Source organism: Hypanus sabinus, chromosome 12 (genome assembly GCF_030144855.1).
Source record: "Hypanus sabinus isolate sHypSab1 chromosome 12, sHypSab1.hap1, whole genome shotgun sequence".
In the NCBI taxonomy this organism is placed as follows: Eukaryota; Metazoa; Chordata; class Chondrichthyes; order Myliobatiformes; family Dasyatidae; genus Hypanus; species Hypanus sabinus.
Window position 1 is genome coordinate 31628137 of NC_082717.1, and position 19446 is coordinate 31647582.

At 40.7% G+C, this 19446-nt stretch overlaps 1 protein-coding gene across 3 annotated transcripts in view; it reads left to right on the forward strand.

Annotated features, from left to right (window-relative positions):
* Positions 1-19446, forward strand: part of camkmt (calmodulin-lysine N-methyltransferase) — a 325277-nt gene that overhangs the window by 42554 nt on the left and 263277 nt on the right. The gene's annotated exons all lie outside the window — the stretch shown is intronic.

The following is a 19446-nucleotide window of genomic DNA, read 5'->3' on the forward strand; positions in this document are numbered from 1 at the left end:
CTGTTGTATTCCTCTTGTCTATCAGTCTTTTAAACCTTAAATGAGCAAGGTTGTGGCTGAAGAAAACTCTCTGTTGTTGCCGCCTCCCATTGCTATACTTAATGCAAATGGCTTTTCAAATCAGACAGAAATGGAACCCCACACACAAGTGCAGCACATCAAAGTGAGATGTGGACGCTATTGACCCGAGGAAAAGAAGAACTGTAAGCGGGACTGAACCATAAAGCTTGACCTTGCCACCCCACCCCCCATTCCTAATGAAGGGTCTCAGCCCGAAACGTTGGCTACTCTTTTCTCACGGATGCTGCCTGACCCACTGAGTTCTTCCAGCGTTGTGTACGTATTCTTTGATTCACAGCATCTGCAATTGTATTTTTGTGTTGTGAAGCTTGACCTTGTTCTGGCCGTGATCTGATCTTTAGCCTCGGCTTCTTTTTCCTTTCTTCCCCACAAATGCTGACTTCTCTCATTTTTCTGACCATTCTGGAACAAGTTTGCCCTCTTGTTTGCTTTATCCCCCTAAGCAGTAATTGAATCCTTGCTGCCACTGATTCTGTCTATCCTTACAAATTCTCCTTTATCTAAGCTCTGTCCAATTAATTAAGTTTAATTGGCCTATTAAACTCCATGCCTCCACCCCCATTTACTTACTATGCAATAATTTCCCCCTCAATGTCATAAAAATAGAGGAGCTAGTTGTGGATTACAGGAGGAATGAAGACAGTCTAACCCCTATGGATCTGGGGTTGAAGGAGTGAACAGCTTTAAGTTCCCCAGTATACACATCACCAAAGATCTCACATGGTCTGTACATTCTGGCTGTGTGGTGAAAAAAGCACAACAGCGCCTCTTTCACCTCAGATGATTAAGGAAGTTTGGCATGAGTCCCCAAATCCTACGAACTTTCTACAGGGGAACAGTTGAGAACAACCTGACTTGCTGCATCACTGCCTGGTATGGGATCTCTTTCCTTGCTTTAATTGCAGGACTCTGCAGAAAGTGGTGCGGAAAGCCCAGTGCATCTGTAGATGTGAACTTCTCTATTCAGGACACTTACAGAGACAGCTGTGTAAAAAGGGCCCAAAGGACTATTGGGGACCTGAACCACCCCAACCACAAACTGTTCCAGGTGCTACCATCCGGTAAACGGATCATTAAAGCCAGGATCAATAGGCTCCAGGACAGCTTCTTCCACCAGGCCATCAGTGTGATTAATTCACACTGATACAATTGTATTTCTATGCTATATTGACTGATCTGTTGTACATACTATTTATTACAAATTGTTATAAATTACACATTGCACATTCAGATGGAGGTGTAACGTAGAGATTTTTACTCCTCATGTATGTGAAGGATGTAAGAAATAAAGTCGATTCAATTTCCAATTGACCCTTATGTCTTGGATTATTGTCCTCAACACTGATGGACTGGCTAGCTGGCCTACATTTAGTGGCTTTACCACTTGTTTTTCTCATAAAGGGTGAGAAGAAAGGAGGGATCTATTTTCTTCCAGTGTTAGATCCTGAAAAATCAGTGTTCAATAACTCTTAGGAAGACAACCTGGACTGATTTGCCACCCTAACATGGCTGCTAAATGCAAGTAAGTGTTGAAAAACTGACCAATAAGCTCTTGCTGCAGTGATGAAGATTGAAAACAAAGTTTCAAACACTGTTGGAAATTAGTTTGTCAGCCTTTAGGCCTGTTAATTGAATTAATTGATTAATTAATTGAATTTATTTAAATCTTACATCTGTCCCACAACGTGAGGGAGTAAAAATCTTTGCGTTATGACTCTGTCGCAGTGTATAGACGTGTGAAATTATAAGTCTAATGGCTTGTAGAAGGGAGCTGTCCCATAGCCTGCTGTTCCTGGCTTGAATGCTGTGGTACCATTTGCCAGATGGAAGCAGCTGAACAGTTTATGGTTGGGGTGACTGGTGTTCCCAAAGATTACACACCTGCTGCTATAAATGTCCTCAATGGAGGGAAGTTCAAATCCACAGATGCGCTGGGCTGTCCATACCACTCTCTGCAGTGCCCAGCCATCAAGGCTGATGCAGTTCCCATACCAGCCAGTCAGAATGCTCTCATTGGTGCCCCTATAGAAGGTCTTGAGGATTTGGGGGCTCATGCCAAACTTTTTCAGTCGCCTGAGGTGGAAGGGATGCTGTTGTGCTTTTTTTTTTGCCACACGGCTGGTGCGTACACCCAGGTGAGACCTTTGGTGATGTGTGTACTGAGGAACTGAAACTACTCACCCTCTCAACTGCAGTCCCATTGATGTTGATTGGGACGAGCCTGCCCCCATTCCTCCTGTAATCCACTATTATTTTTTGGCCAGTGTTAAGCCACTGGCAGCTATTAACATCTTGCTGGTGTGAAATAAGAACAATGAGAGATTTATCTACTGGAGATGACCTAACAACAACACTTATACAGAACCTAACTATTACTCATGTCACCATACATCTGACGTGTTCTGGCTGAAAAAGGCATTGAAAATGCCACAAACTTGATGGTACAATTATCTGTTTGACAGGAACAGATTTTTTTTGTGCAACATTTTGGTATATAATGACTATTTGAGTGGTGTTGGTTGTCTGTAGTTTCTGATGATGACCAAATCCTGTGTGTGAGGAGTTTTATAGTGAAAAGGCCATTGCATTGGGCCAGTTCCACTCTCTCGTCCTCAAAAATCTTGATCCAATAGAACAAAAAATCGTCACAACTGGAGACCTCCTCGGCTGCAGTGGATAGACATGAAGCCTTCTGTGCCTTGTCTTGCCCTCCGCTGTCCATGAAGGGTTGCAGCACTGCCGTCTTGTCTGTTAGATCTTGTAGCTGAACACATCCACCCAGTCTGCCAGAACTGGCTTTGCATGTCGGGTTGGGCCTATCCCTGTCTCACCGGGGTTGGAGGTTCCCAGCTACCCTAACCTGGTTTAGCCTGCCTGTCGGGGGGGTGTGCCTGGGTCTGGCCACTGTGATATGCAGGCAGTTACTTGGAGCCACAGGTGAGAGCTGGGTGGCAGGTGGGGACCAAAAGCGGACAAGCTGCCCCTGGGCAGAGCATGACAAGCCCGTCACCAGAGGTGCTACCCCTCCCTGGACACCCCATACACCCCACTATTTTAGTAAAATAAGTATTTTCAATAGTCTGTGTTAGACTATTGTTTTATTAAAAATGGCTGAGCCTTCTGTACTATAATTCCAAGTAAATTAATCACCAAACTCTGAGACCTGGAACTGAACACCTCTCTTTGATCCCCTCACCCCTCTACACTCATAACTGCATGGCCAGATTCTGCTTTAACACCAGCTACAAGTTTGCAGATGATACCACTGTGGTGAGCTGTGTCTCAAATAACGCTGAGTTGGAGTACAGGAAGCAGATGGAAAGTTTAATGACATGGTGCCATGACAACATTCCTACTCTCGATATCAACAAAACAAAAGCGATGGTCATTGACTTCAAGAAGGATGGTGCGATGCATCAATACTGCTGAGGTTGAGAAAGTTCAGAGTTTCGTGTTCCTAGGGCTGAACATCTTACCAGTAGCCTGTACTGGTCCAACCACATAGATGCTATGCCTGAGAAAGCTCATCAGTGCCTCCTGCTCCTCAGGAGCCCTAAGAAATTTGGCATATGTTCCTCTTGACCCACAGCAATATTTTTCAACACGTCATAGAAAGTATCCTATCCCATGCAACTGCTCTGCTGTGACTGCCCGAAACTGTTGAGGGAATATGAGCACTGTTTAGCACGTCATGGAAACCATCTCCTGCCTCAGTAAAGCAGTCAACATAACAAAAGACTGCACCCATCCTGGACATTCTGTCTTCTCCCCTCTCCCAGCAGGCAGAAGATCAAAAAAAAGCCTAAAGACTTGTGCCACCAGGCTCAATGATAACTTTTATCCCGCTGTTATAAGACTATCGAGCAGTTTCCTAGCATGATAAGATGGACTCTTGACCTCCCAATCTACCTCCTTTTGACCTTGTACCTTATTGTCTAACTGGATTGCACTTTCTCTGTAGCTGTTACACTTTATTCTGCACTCTTTTTTACCCTGTACTACCTTGGTACACTGAATTGATCTGCATAAACAGTATGCACATAAGACCAGCTTTTCGTTGCACCTCGGTGCATGCGACAATAACAAACCAATTCCAATTCCAGTTTTCTGGTGCGTATAAAGCAAACAATGATTGTTGTTTATATCTTGGGGCAAAGATTCGCCCTGCATACAAACAATTTTGGGATACATTTCTTGTTAAATAATGGATCAATTACCAGGAGTATCACGCTGTTCTGTTTCCCTTGTTTTGCAGATTGCGGAGGATGATATTTGTTTACTTGGCTTCTTTGTTTTGAGTAATTTCCACACTACTGTAGGTAAAGTGAAGGTTGTCCCCAGCCCCCTGCCATGAGTACATAAACAAAGATTTAGGAATTCAGTTAATGGCCTCCTCCTGTGTAAAGCATAGGCATCAACAATTGCACCCTTGGACTAAATCTAGAAGTGCTTGTTTGGTTGTGAAGGTCTTAATGCAAATTTGTTCTATGGCTCATTCAGCCCTAGGGTTCCCATCTTTTGATTTAATTAAATGTAATTGGTTATATTGCTCCTCCCAGGCCCCTGAGGTGTTTTTGTTTATTGCTTAACCTGATCAATAATGCTTCAATTCAGGGACAAAGATGCAGCACGAATAAGAACACTTATCCCAGGCGGGATTTGCAGGCAAGATAATTCATCTAAATAAGTTTGGATACACTGTGAAAATTAAATGACTAGTGCGGAAAGCTGTGGGTGGCTGGGGGAAATAGCATTTAGTAGTAGATGAGGAAGAATTAACTAACTGGATGAGGTGACATGAGATTAGGAAAGGAAACAAATCCTACAAATTAAATGCTAAACCCAAGCAAAATTAATAGGCACCTGGATACTATTTACACACTGTCAGTGGAAGTAAACCCCTTCCTGACTATGTAACTTGAAAATAATTAAGAGACTTCAAATCAAACGTTTAAGTAAAAATTTCATTTGTGACTGCACATTATAGTCAGTGAGGCACAAGAATGAATTTAGGCACATTATTTTTGATCTTGCTCATGAGAGGCATAAATTCAATGGTGGAAAGACCTATTGATTTTGCTCCTTTTATTTGAAGCTGATGATCATATAAACTGCATGGAAGCCTGAGTGAAACTTTTGCATATTGCTTAGATGCCTCTCAAAGGAAAGTTTAAATTGACGACTCTGTCACTGATAGCAGATATTTACCAGCTGCAGTTTCCAATCCCAACACGTACTCAGGTTCCTCACCTTTTGAACTGAAGTAGGTGTGTCATAATGTATCTTGCAAGATCTTGGGTGATCTCAGAGTTCTTTACAGTTGATGAAGTATTATTAAAACAGTTTCAGTTTTTATCGTGTATACATAGCTGTCGAGGTGTCACAGTGTAGCTCACTCGATTGGGAGCCTTTTCTTCAATCTTCATCACTAGTGCACCATGGATGCAGTTTATGACATTTACAAAATATATTCATGTTACGCTCCTCAGTTACACCAACAGGACCTCCCGAAATTGGGATCTCTGCTGCCATGAGGGGCAAAGGCAGCAGCTGATGGAATGGCAAGCTCTGCATGTTCAAGATGGTGACTCACTGTCATCCATTCAAGGCCAGTGGGGTATGGGCAATCAATTCTGGCATTGCCAGTGTGACCTGCATCCTGTGAATAAATTAAACATGATGGCGAACCGTCCATTGGCCGAGAGTGCAGAGGATTAATTTCCTGACTTTTTCTGCATATACTGAGGGATAATGTTTGCATTGAGAGAGCACTGAAAATGTTGGTTTAAGGTCTGATGTAAAGGATAGAATGGGCGGTAGTGAGGCCATGCTCATTATCACGCCCGAGTGTCGGGTTAGATTTTTGATGACACCCAGAGCTGTTTATTTGAAAAATTATCTCAAGCATCTTGCATTGAGGCAAACAAGAAGATCAAAGTAAAACAGATTCTCTCAATAAGAGTAAATTGCTGCATATTATTGCTAATATGAAATGAAAATAACGTTTAAAGATACACAGGCAGCACCGGTGGGCAGTTACCATTTTGAAATTGCTAATCTTCTATCAGAACTGATCCAATTCGTAATTAATATAAAATGTGCACCAATAAAATGAATTGTGCCTTAACTTTGTCGTGTCAGCAGAGAAATAAACTGTGCTTAGCCAATGAAAAATATGCTATGAAAAGATTATACTTCAGTATATTCACTGGTTGAATGCAGAATTGTCTTTGTTTTTGTACCTGTGATGAGCAGTTACTAGTTTGAAATCAACACTGCCAAGTTATTAGTCCGTGTGTGCAGCATGCAACGTCAACCGCTCTTGTTTCAAAAGTTTTGATAACTTTTATGTTGTAGTGAGCAGTTTGGCCCACGATGACAGACAAGAGAAGCTCATTTAGCCCACCTGCAGGTTTTACTGTGACAAGCACAAAAACAGACTAGGGGCTATGACTAGGGGAGAGGACTCACTCAGTCACATACAGACAAAGGGAGGTGATTATTACACACCCCAGTTACGGTCAGGGTGACCCACAAATACACATGCAAATTACTGTATAACACAAGCTAAAATGTAACAATAAATCAACTGGAACATATCACCGTAATCTCACAAAAGCTTTTTACAACAAGAACAATAAGTAGCGTTGGCCACTAGGAATGCTGGGGTGGGCTGTTGACCACACCGTCCTCACCCCCGGAGTGCAACTATATGGTTGCTAATTGGTCCCTGAGATAGAAACAATTTTGCCTTCTCACTACCAACTGGTTCCATATGCAGGTTGGTTGCTGTTTTTCATCCAAATAGTTCTTAATATTTTTCCTTTTTAAAATAAATGGATGATAATCATCAGATTAAAGTCTTAAATGTAACTGCTGTCCTCAAATTTTTGTGGCCTATTTTCTTTTCACTGATTTCAAAGGTCAAGCTTAGAGTTTGGTTTACAAGGAAGATGAAATTCTGTAGAGAAGCCAACAGAAATACCTCTATCCTTAAGATTTAAAGCAAAACTTATGTTTGCTGCTTGTGACAGATTGAATCAGGCCTCAAATCCTTGCATAAGGTGGCACATTTCAGTGTAAATTTCAGAAATGTATTAATGTTGATTCCCCCAATAGGAATCAGAATCAGATTTATTACTACTGACATTATTACTGTATTAATATTAAAGAAATAAAAATCTATAAATCACAAAAATAAATAGGAATTGTGAGAAGATATTCACGATTTCGTGGACTGTTCAGAAATCTGATGGCAGAGGGGAAGTAGATGCTCCTAAGTCAATGAGTTTGGGTCTTCAACCTCCTGTGCATCCTTTCAGGTGGAAGTAACGAGGAGAGGGCATTTCCTGAATGGTAAGAGTCCTTAATGATAGATGTTGCCTTCTTAAGGTACCACCTCTTGAAGGTGACTTTGATGGAAGTGGTTGAGTCTTTAATCCTCTGTGGCATATTGTGATCTTGTGCATTGTAAGCAGGTGATATAAGCAGTTAGAACACTCAACACCATGCATCTATAGAAATCTGCAAGACTTTGGTGACACACAAAATCTCCTCAAACTTCCATTGGCATGCCTTCTTTGTGGTTGCATGATATTTGAGCCTGACTCTCTCCTCCCATCCTTGCGCCTTCCTACTGAAGTCAATGGGTGGAAATCATCCTGTTGATCTGTTTCCGTCCATTAATGGCCCTTCTGCCGAGTGGGACCACTGCCGATTATAATTCTCTGGTCCTGCCTGGAACAAAGTTAAGAAAATGAGCACAAGCATGGTGTTCTATTGCTGCTTTAGACTGTGTCCTTATCTGCAGCAAAATGGCATGTAAGTAATTCATGGGAAGGAGGCAACAGATTCACTTCTGGTTTTTACACCATGAATTATGATAGAAAATAACTCCTAAAAAACTGAAAGTTTGATTCAGCTCAGTGCTGTTGGAGGTTATGTCCTTGTACCTGAGCACTGCACTTCTTCATGGAGTACAGCCATGTAATGTCCCGCCTCTAGAGGTCTTTCATTTTACAGTTATCTTTTTTTGTAGGTGTAGTACTGTTTCATTTTCCTCTCTGCTTGTGTACTACACTTTTGATGGAAGATGCAATTAATATAGATATTTAAAAATAGGTCTCAAGATTAGTAACTTATTTAATGATTATGGAATCTAAATTAAGTGTATTTGTCCATTGAGGTGGACTCAACCATAGCTGACCAACAAAGCAATGAAAAAAAGGAAAATTGAGAAAGGGAAAACAAAGGATTCAGGATGATAGCTTGAATGATGTAGCTTTCTAAAAACACATAGATTCCCAGAAAAAATGGAGATTGTGTGGTGGGGCGTAAGGAGTCCAGAACACTAGTTAGAGAACTACTATAAATTATATTCTTCAGCTCAGTGAGGAGGAAATTCATGCTATAACATATAATATATTCAATCTAAAGCCTTATAAGTAATGTTCCTATTTGTTCTGGTTGTGGAGAAGTTATATATTGTATTAGTAATGCAGTAAAGTGGTAATTTAGAACCAAAATAAACAGAGAATTGGTGCATGAGCATTATTGTCAAACAGGTTCAGATGCTATCTTTGATTTTGGGTAGCAGCCTGTGCATGAATCAATGTTTGAAAATCCCACTTGTTAAAATCTTCCAGCATCTTATACAGCATTCTGGAGAGAAAGAAAAAAAAAGTGTCAAAATCTGCATTATCCGAAGGTGCACTCAAGTGGCACGAATAGATTTAATTTCTTAATGGGTCAGCTTTTTGCAGTCAGTCATGAAGAGAAAAAAAAACCCATCACATACAGTTCATCAACACTGTGGAATGAAGCAACTGGAGCATCACTGCAGAAAGGATTGCTGGTGAGCGAAGAGACTAATTGGTGGGTGAACATGCCCCTGGAGCAATGATTTTAAGGTCATAGCAGGCTCAGTGAATAGTGCTGACTTACACTGTGTCTCTCTGATAGCTGATCTTACCAGTGAGCAGGTTAAGGCATTCAAGCCTGAATTCTCTTCCATGTGCCTTGAATGGTATATCAGTGGGCAGTGTTCCTGACATCCTTTATGTTTGTCCAGTCATCTCTGAATCTTTGGCTGGGACTCAGAGTGACTGAAGAAAGAAGAACAGAAGTAATTATTTTCAGTCATTGAGTTTTGAAGATCTTAGTGTTAATTATGCCCTTGTTACAAACACTGCCAGTTCAGCTGAAAAAAGTAGGAATGTTTGAAAACCTATTTGAAACCTGACACCTCAAGGCTCAATTACAAGAGAATGTTCTGGAAATTTATTTTTGAGTGTAGCTGAATCAATGCTACAGTATTTATGCACAATAGGAAATTAATCACAAGTGATTGGGGTGTGGGGTTTTGGCCTTTTTTAAAAATATATCTGGCCAGAATTACTGTTGAGTATGCAAATATTCTCAGCTCTTTAAAGAAGCCGCAAATATTAAACAACTTTAAGTCAGCTAATTGTATTTCAGCTAACTCCGGCATCTCTATAGACTTTTGTGTTTGTTAACTTTGTTACTGATAATTTAGATTTAGAAGCTTTAAAGGTTTCATCCTTTAAAACGTGCTATGTTAAAACAAAGATACAAGTACCTGAACTCCTTGTTTTTGGCGTGTCATCAAATGGATATTTTAAAAAACGAGCTAAATTATGAGCATTTGTAGGCCAAGTGGTCTTGCATGCTATGACAGCTTCAAGATCAAGTATTAGAAAAGGTATTTAACTGCACCTTCCATTTTTATGCTTCATAACATTTATTGAAAGAGGTGTAATATACATGGCTCAGACTCAGACATTTCCGGGCAGGATTACAGGCGGCTTACTGTTGAAACAAGCTTCAGACTTATTTATAGTAAAGCTTTCCTACTGTGCTTTTCATTGTGCAGGAACAGGCTTTCATTTATTCTTCATTTAATGAATATTGTGTGATTGATTAGGGGAGTGGAGATTTCTTTAAAATAATCTCCAGAAGAAACACTCCCCAAAACTACTAGTTTTAAGTTTTCTATATGTTTATGAATAATAACCAAAAAAATGAACTTCCATTTTGTCTTGTCAGTACTGATATTCAACACCTTATTTTCCCAATGGATTACAGAAGTGAAATGAAATGTAATAGGACTACAATGAAACTCTCCATTTAAAAATTAGCCTGAGGACTGGTAGAAATTTGGGTATCCTAACTGTGTAATACTTATTGCCCGATTGTGTATGGTCTGGATTTGCCATAGTGATGCTTTGACAGTCTATTATAGAATATAATGAACTGCTTTTGAAATCGAAGAAATTCGACTTGACATGGTAAAAATGAAATACAGCTTGTGTCATAATTTTTTTTTGTTATTTGTTGAATGCAGTGGTTTTAATCTGTTAACTGAGAAATCCAAGTTCACAAACCTTCTAAAAACTAAGTGAATGCAGGAATTAATGGATTGTTTTATTGAATGTGATGTGCACATCACTGATATTCCCAATGAATTTAACAAAGAAAAGGGAGGGGGTGTGGAAGTGCCTCAAGTTAAGAGGTAATTTATATGTCTTTTTTCATCAGAAATTCATTTAAGTATACTAGGTCTGCCATAGTAGTAACTGGGGCAGACAAGCCCTGTGCAGATGACTTGATTTAATAATGAAAATAATGGATTAAGCTGGCAGCCAGAGTTTGGGGTTTGTACATCTGGAGGTGTAATGAGTGCAAATCAATAATCATCAAGTGTTATTCTTTGTTAATGTTAGACTGATAGATCAGTTTTTGTTTTTGGCCTGGGGGACCATTAAGCCCCATTGGCCAGATCGAACTGATAAGACCAGACAGAACCAAACCAACTGACTGCTAGCAGAATTGCTATAGCCAAACATTGCAAACAAACTGCCAATGCACTAACTTGACATCAGATCCATTCTTGCTTATAAGCAGAGTAAGTGGAATTAGGATAAATATTTTACATTTTCAACCTTGATGATTTGCATAGAGAAACCATTGTCTAGTCAGTAAATGAGACAAATCCATTTCTAAATGCATTTATTTAATTGAGGCAGGTTGTATTAATTGTAAAATGAATTATTTATACTAAAGCATCCAGAAATCACCAGCAGAACTTAGTGTTTTGTATCTGTACTTGCCCTTTCTCTGACCTTTCCCCTTCATTTCCATCCTTGATGAAAGGTCTCAGTCCATAACGTTGACTGTTTACTCTTTTCTATAGACGCTGACCTGACTTGCTGAGTTCCTCCAGCATTTTGTGTGTGATGCTGTTGTATCTGTAGTCAGTATATTAATTAATCTTTATGAGTTATTTTTAAATTTATCATTCTGGATGTCCATATACTAATCTTCATGAATAGCAGTGCATTTCTGAAGTTTTTTAAATGGAAAAACTGTAAATTCAACATCTGTTTTTTTCCCTAATTGAAAGGGAACAATGTAATTGCCACTGTTCCTTTTTTTTTGACAACCCAAATGCCTCTACTGCAGATTTTTGATTTTGTTCCAGATCTGTTGAGGATTCCTTACAGATTGTGGGTATGTGATAGAGAAGTTTAATTGAGGTTCCACTAAAACAATTGGGGAAGATACCTAGAAGTTACTTCCTTCTGTCTGTTATTATCCTTTTCTCTTTTTTTCTACTCGCTACTATTTTCTTTCACTTTTCATACTCCAAAAACGCTTGTAGGTTTGTTCCCAGCTCTTCTCTAAAGCTTAATTTAAATGTGACCGCAAGGATATGTGAATCTCCCAGGGAGGTGGGGTCCCAAGTATTTACACTGTCCCCATTCAGCACCAGTATGTTTCTCACTGGTTCTCAGTGCTCCATCTACACAATATCCATGCATTTCTTGTTGAATTATTATGTACTGTGATCGATTACTGCTAATACAAAGATAGGTTAAGTATTTAGTATCTATATTTAACAATAAAATGATAGATCTGATACAGAACATATTTTTACAGAAATTTCAGTTAAATAAGATGAGGACATCAGGACGAATAGCATCTGAAAAGGGAATTGGAACTAGTTGATAAACATAATTATAAACAATTGGTACTGCAGATGCTGGAAATCTAGAGCAACGTACACAATGTCCTGAAGAGCTCAGCAGGTCAGACTGCATCTCTGGATGGGATTTAACTGTTGACATTTTGGGCTGAGACCCTTCATTGGGACTGTAAAGGAAGGAGGAAGAAGTGAGAATAAGAATGTGAGGGGAGGGAAGGAAGGAGCACAAGGTGGCAGGTGATAGGTGGTCCGGAGAGGGGGAGGGGGTGAAGTAAAGAGCTGGGATGTTGATTGGTGGAAGAGATAAAGGGCTGAAGCAGGGTGAATCTGATAGAAGAGGACTGAAGTCCATGGAAGAAAGGGAAGAGGGAGGTGATGGGTAGTTAAGAAGCGAGGGTGTGAGAGGGAAACAAGAATGGGAAGTGGTGGGGGAGAGGAAAGGGGGTAATTGCCAGAAGCTAGAGAAATCAATGTTCATACCATCAGGTTGGAGGCTACCTAGACTGAATATAAGGTGTTGCTCCTCCAAGCTGAGTGTGGCCTCATCATGGCAGTAAGGGAGGCCATGGACTGACATGCCGGAATGGGAAGTAGAATTGAAGTGGGTGCATGATAAACTATGATCTTTATGTTGGGTTTGAGGCCATGAACTGCAAACTTGTATTTAGATGGCCAAAGGCTGCGCTGGTATACTGAAAGCACTTCGTCTGTCTTCAGTGGTGGGTAGCTCTTAAGGCATGGAAAGTGTTTCATACTTTCCAGTGCCTCGTCATGAACTTTTGTAACCAAAAGAGCTTGTACTACAGCAGGACAGGTCGGTAGACAGCCTTGGTTTTGTGGCTGTTCAGTACAAGCCCATGGTTTGTAAACTTTAATGAATGAGCTGGTGATGACATGGACCATGGCTGCTGAATGTTGAGATTTGCAATTGTGTTCTGACTATTGTAGCAAGGTGACTACAGTCAAAATGGCATTGGTCCTGTAAAATGAAATTGTTTGCTAGCTGACATATTTGTAGGTATGGCACAGCTCCTCCAACAAAACCTGATCTTCCTACAAGAAGACGATAATTTAAACTGAGGTGTGCAGGTATTTGTTCTCCCAGAGCATAGTGAATGACTGGAACTCTCTACATGAGTCCGTCTTGGAGGCTGGAACACTTGAAGTGGAATAGGTACATTTAAAAGAATGGCGAATTGAGGATAACGTGGAACTGGCACAAAAGAGGAGTTGGTACCTGAGCAGATCATCTATGATCATATTGAACGGTCAGGGGGCTTAAGGAGCCCAGGCATTGGCTATTTTTGTTCCTATTTGCGCATGTTTAGTTGTTTGGCACCTTTGCCATTGGATCAAGATTCTTGCTGTTTAGCCTCTATGGTGATGAGTTTGCAGTGCCTACTTCACATTAAAATAAATCACACACAGCCACTTTCCATTCTTTTATGTGAATTTTGGGACCTCGACAGTCAGAATCTTTGCTGACAACCCAAACAGTTTTAGGCATTGTCCCACTTTAATGATCGGGGAATATCGATGCTCTGAAACTAACATGAGGTTATAAGACACAAGAGCATAATTAGGTCTTTCAGCTCATCGAGTCTGTTCTGCCATTCCATCTTGGCTGATTTATTATCTCCCTCAATTCCATTCTCCTACCTTCTCCCCATTATCTTTGATGCCCTGACCAACCTGGAACCTATCAACCTCTGCTTTAAATATATTCAATAGGTTGGCCTCCACCGCCACCTGGCAATGAATTCCACAGATTCACTCCCCTCTGACTGAATAAATTCCTTCTCATCTCTGTTGTAAATGCTCATCCCTCTATTCTGAGGCTGTGCCTCTGGTTCTTGACTCATCCACTTTAGGAAACATCCTCTCCACATCTACTCGTTCTCGGCTTTTCAATATTTAATAGATTTCAATGAGATAACCCCTTATTATTCTAAACTTAAGTGAGAATGAGCCTAGAGCCATCAAATGTGCCTCATATGTTAACCCTTTAATTTCTAGAATCCCCCTTATGAACCTCCTCTGCACCTTCTCCAATGGACGTGCAGCAGTCAGCTTCAAGAATAAGGGGTTGATTAAAACTGGGATGAGGTGGGTGTTCACAGCTAGACTAACATCTCAGCAAATGACCCCGTGCAATATGTGAACCTTTAATGACCCAGCAGCTCAATCAAAAGTGGAACCAGTACATCGTTTACATTAATGATTCTGCCCCAACCTTGAAAGCTATGGGAAAACCTAAGGAGACCTTCTACTTTGACTTTGAAAGTACTCTGGCCCTCATCTCAAATGGAGGTAAACTGCTCTGCCTGGGCAACTTCAGTGGAAGGAATGCAAACTACTGGAAAAGATGTGATTGGGAAAGAGAGAGTAGGAAAACATAACTCCAGCTGTATCTCATTGGTATTATGTTGGAGGCCAGTGGTAAATGCAGGATCAATACTTTGTGACTGATTGAAGGTCGTTGGTGTTTGTAGAAAGATTGTTGCAGGAATGGAAGTGGGTGATTCTCTGTTTCTGAATAATGGCCACAATGACCACAACATTCAGCTATACTCTGAAGCCAATGTGACTCAATTTCTTCTGTCTGCCCACTCATCTTCTCCACACAAAACTGGAAGAAGTATGAGTGAATTTCTGCTATGCCTAGAAGGGGTGTTTGAGTTCCTGGATGAAAGGAAAGGAAAGGAAGGGCAGATGTCACATCTCCTGTGAATTCATGGGAAGGCGACATGAGAAAGGGGGTGAATGCTCAAGATTGAAAGTGAACCTGTGTAGGCAGAACCTTTGGAAGGTTGAAAGGGAACTGCAAGAAGTATGTGGCTGTATATCTTGTTTTCAAGCTCCAGAGTTGCCTGGGGGTGGGTGGGTGCAGGTCGTCAGGGTCTGTTCACTCCAATAGGGTTGATGTAGTGAGGCTGGAGTTGATGCTGCCCCCCCCCCAGTGTTTTATGGTGCAAGTTTTGCACTCTTTTACTGTGTGATTGATACCTTTTGTGTTTGCTATCTTGTGTGTGCTTTGTGCTGTGTGTGACTGTTGGTACTGTGTTTTGCATCTTGACCCTGGAGTAACACTGTTTCATCTGGCTGTATTCATGAGAATTCATGTATAGCTGAATGACAATTGAACTTGAATTGAACTGAAAGTGGCTGAAGTCCAAGGTGTAATGTGTTGAATGTAGAATCTGGTGGACTGGAGGGCAAAGATAAAGGAAACCCCTTTTCTGTGTGGATGGAGGGAGTTGAAAGCAGAAATGTGGAAAATGGAACATGTATACTGGTGAGCCCTATCATCGATTGTGGGAAAATCACAAGTTAAACAAAAAAAAAAGAGTAAAAGCTCTAATGTCAGAAATTGGAGTTGCCAGAGAAATACTGCATTTCCAAATAGGGCTGAGTGTGTAGAGAGCTTTCCTAAGTACCCACCTCTTGGTTGTTTTGCTGTCTGTTCGTGTAACAGGCTGCGCTTGGGGGTGTTATCAAGGGAGATACAGAGAGTCCCAGGGTTATGTTCTCTGTTCTGAGAATAGTTTGTAAGCCAATTTCTGCATAAGCCAGAAATGCCTGTGTTCTATAGTAACCTATATCATATTGCTCCACCTATACTTGTTAGAACTTGTTTATTTTATTGAATATTCACCCCAACAATACCTCTAATTAAATTAATGGAGCAAATGCTGTATGCAGTCATTAATGTATACCATGAAACATATTATTACTAAAAGCTTGAAAATGCTTCAAAAATGTCTTGACGAATTTGCGTAAATTTGGATTTCCTTAAGTCAGGTTCTTTTTAACCCATGGAGCTCTCTGCTCTATGAAAAATGTTGCTGCAAAAACTACCAAGGCTTTAATTCAAGTATTAATCAGAAAGTGAATATCTCCAATGTCCTGTTGAGACTAGTAACACCAAAATGTTAGGGGAGTACTGATGTAGACATTGTCATTATCAGTACAGATAGTTTGGAGCTACTGAAATAGAGAGAATAGAATTGAGTCCTTGCACGAACAGAGTAAGGAGGGGGTACAATCAGGTCAAAATAGTCTGGGAATCTGTAGGTTCGTATTGGTCCACTAAAATGGAGAAACTTGGGTATAATTTCCAGTAACTTCTGGTAACTTTTCCACCTCTGTCCCTTATTTCCTTATTTTTCTTTTTTCTCTTTCTACCTGATCCACCTGACCCTATCATCATGTGTCCTTCCCCTACCCCACTCTCTCCCTCTCGATCTGTCGATCATCTGCACACCCTTTCCACCAATTCCCCCCCCCCTTTCCTTTGTTGTAGATCCCACTATCCTCTCCTTATCAGGTTCCATCAGTTTTCAGCTCTTTGATGCTACTACCTATCACCTCCCAGTTTCTCCATCATCTGGATCCACCTGCCTCCTACCTGATCATGCTCCACCCCACCTTACTCTACTTTTTTATACTGGCTATCTCACTCCCTTCCCTTTGACCCTTCCAGATGAAGGGTCTCAACTTGAAACATGGACTCCTCACTTCCCTTCATAGATGCTGCTTGACCAGCTCTTTTTGTGACACTCTGAGTACATTCTTGAGAAGGATGGATGGATCTCTATCCTTGGGATGTTCAGTGTCCAAAACAGTCCGTCACTTTGCATTAGTGAGGCATCTTGTCAGGAATGTGCATATTCTGCATGGTTAGGGCATCGCGTGGAGTCCAAAGAGATCAACTCCTGTTCTCAACTCTTTACGACTCCTGCAGGTCTGAAACTTGCTGGTGTGCAGTGTAGCGTTGCAGCAGGTTTCAGTTGTCTCTGTGTAGCCAGTCAGTGACTCTCTGGGAGATTGTAGGGATCAGGATTGACTGCTGATGGACAAAGGCATCTTTGCAGCCACCTGAGAACATTGTGCAGACTTGGTGGACAAGCTACTTGTGATCACAGGCTGGCTGTGCTGAAGCCTTGGTGTCCATCAAACACTGAATGACCGGGTGATGACTTGATTGCTACAGGTGCTTCTCCCTGTAAACACGTAGGAGAAGGACAGCTCAGTGATCTGATTCACCACCTTACTTTAAAAAAAAGCTGTCATTCACCCGCCTTTTTCATTTGCGTGTGATGTAAATATCTTGGGCTGAACTCTGGAAGGATCCTAGACCCCAAAAGTGATTTCCTTGGGAAATGCTAGGGAAATGATTTTTAGGAAAATGATTCTAGCAGTGGTTTGCAAGTTCTCTGGGAGAGTTGAATGCCCGATGTCTGTGAATCCATGAGTCCACTGGAGGCTGGAGAAAGCCTGCCCTTGGGTTAGAGTACTGAGCATGTGCGTGAATGGGAGGGTGGGAGTTAGGAATGGGGCTTGCTTTGATGTTGTTTTTTTGCTTGTTATGTTGTGTTTTATGTTGTTCTGCCGAGCATTGTGGGCATGCTATTGGCAGAATGTGTGGCCGTACTTGTGGGCTGCCCATGCAACCCCCCCCCCCCACCCCCCGCCACCCCCAGTACATCCTTTGTTTAGATTGGTTGTTAACAGGAGCGACACATTTCACTGTACATTTTCATGTTATAAATAAATGAATCAGTATCTTAAATCAAATTGTTCAATGCTACTTATGATTGTCAGGTCTAATTTTGTACTTTATTATAATGTGTAACTTGCCAGTTTTGACCTGCTTCTCTGGTAATGTCCATCCATTCAAATGTGGGCTGTGGTAGTTTCAAAAGCTATGGCTACAGTTGCAGAAGAACTTGTTGCAATAAGGTGCAAATGCCCACCACCACTTGATGTTAGAACCCGATCTTCTTCAGCTATTGATCTTCAGACACGCAGTAGAGTCGTAATCTGTAGCCTCTTGGAAGCTTGTACCCCCTCTGCACTGCAGCTGCTGGTATGGGAAGAGCAACCTCTTGCAGTTCCTGGGGTTCTTGCCTTGCTTTCACTGAAGGGTTCCAGGAAATTCGCATGTTTTCTGAGTACCAATCCCTATTGCTGACCTGCCTTTCCCAAGGAGAATTTTTGTATACACTTTGAGTTTCATTTTAAGTTGAGCAGTTGGTGTTGGTTTTATGCTGTGCTGTTACTTTTAGTGCATTTTACAGAAAAATCCCCAAGTCGCCCTACTGTTCTCAGGAGTTAAAATTACACATCATCATGTTTGGATAGAAAGCCTGATTATATTTTCATAGAATCTGGTCAAACTTAGCAAGTTACATCATGTAATAAAATACAAAATTAGAATTGACAGTCTTGATAGGTGGCATTGAACAAATTGACTCCAAGAATCATTTCCATGGGTAGTTTTGCAGCTTTCTCTCTTTGAATCAGCATTGTAGATATTGTCTGTGAGCAGCCAGTCAGAACATATAGATTTAAGTGGATTTTATTTCTATATGACGAGCAGTAGTAAATTTGAGCACACATTTAAAGATTTTTGAACATTTATTTATGGAGTTCAAAAATCTAAGTAAATTCTGACTCATTGCTGACTCAGGCCATAATTATAGCTGAAGCAGTGCAATGAATTTAATGCTTAATCCCTGCTGGAGATTTCTAAGGTGCAGAGTCTTTGGGTGTGTATTAATGAGACTTTCTGTGCTCATAATCTCCGGATTTGTGAAAAGGTACCCAGACTAAGTTATTTTCATTTTAGAAGCTTATCTTATTTTTAAAGTAGCCAGGAGAATTTCTAATGCTATCACTTCTTTCAAAGCTTTTTATTTTTGACATAGAAGTTAGGGACGCAGTTGTGTGTTTGGGTGCTTTTCAGTTTCTGCAAACTTGTCTAGTGTACTCAGCGCACAAAAAAGACAGATTCTCTACTATTATATATGGCTTAGAAACAATTTCCATATTCACACGGCTGCAAGGTATTCCAGTTTTCCATATTTAATCCCTTTACATACAGAAAATTGTGTTTTATTTTTGGTGAGAATGTCTAAAGAGCACTTTACATTTGACTTACGTTATTGTAATTTCTGTAATTAGATAATCATATTAAAATTTAAAATTGCTGTGAAAAGAATTTCAGAAATTAAACATTCTGTGGGATTGTTGTGGAAACTAAATCTATAGCTGAGTACATATGCTAGGAATGGTCATTTTTCTGGGGATAGCAATAACTTGAAGTTCTCCTGCAAGGTCACTAAGGGAATAATATAGGAGCAATCACAAAAAATGAAATACTCAATAATATTTTTTCTCCCCCTCTGCCATCATCGTTGTGCAATGGAGCATTTTTAATTAACTGGGTGCACATTTGCATGAAGTCCTGCAAGTGGGCCCGTGCTGTCTGCATCCTTGTTCGTCCTTTCTCTTGCCCAATGTCAGTGATGTTAACAGGGATCAAAGCCAATTTCTCCCCTATTTACTGGGTTTACCCT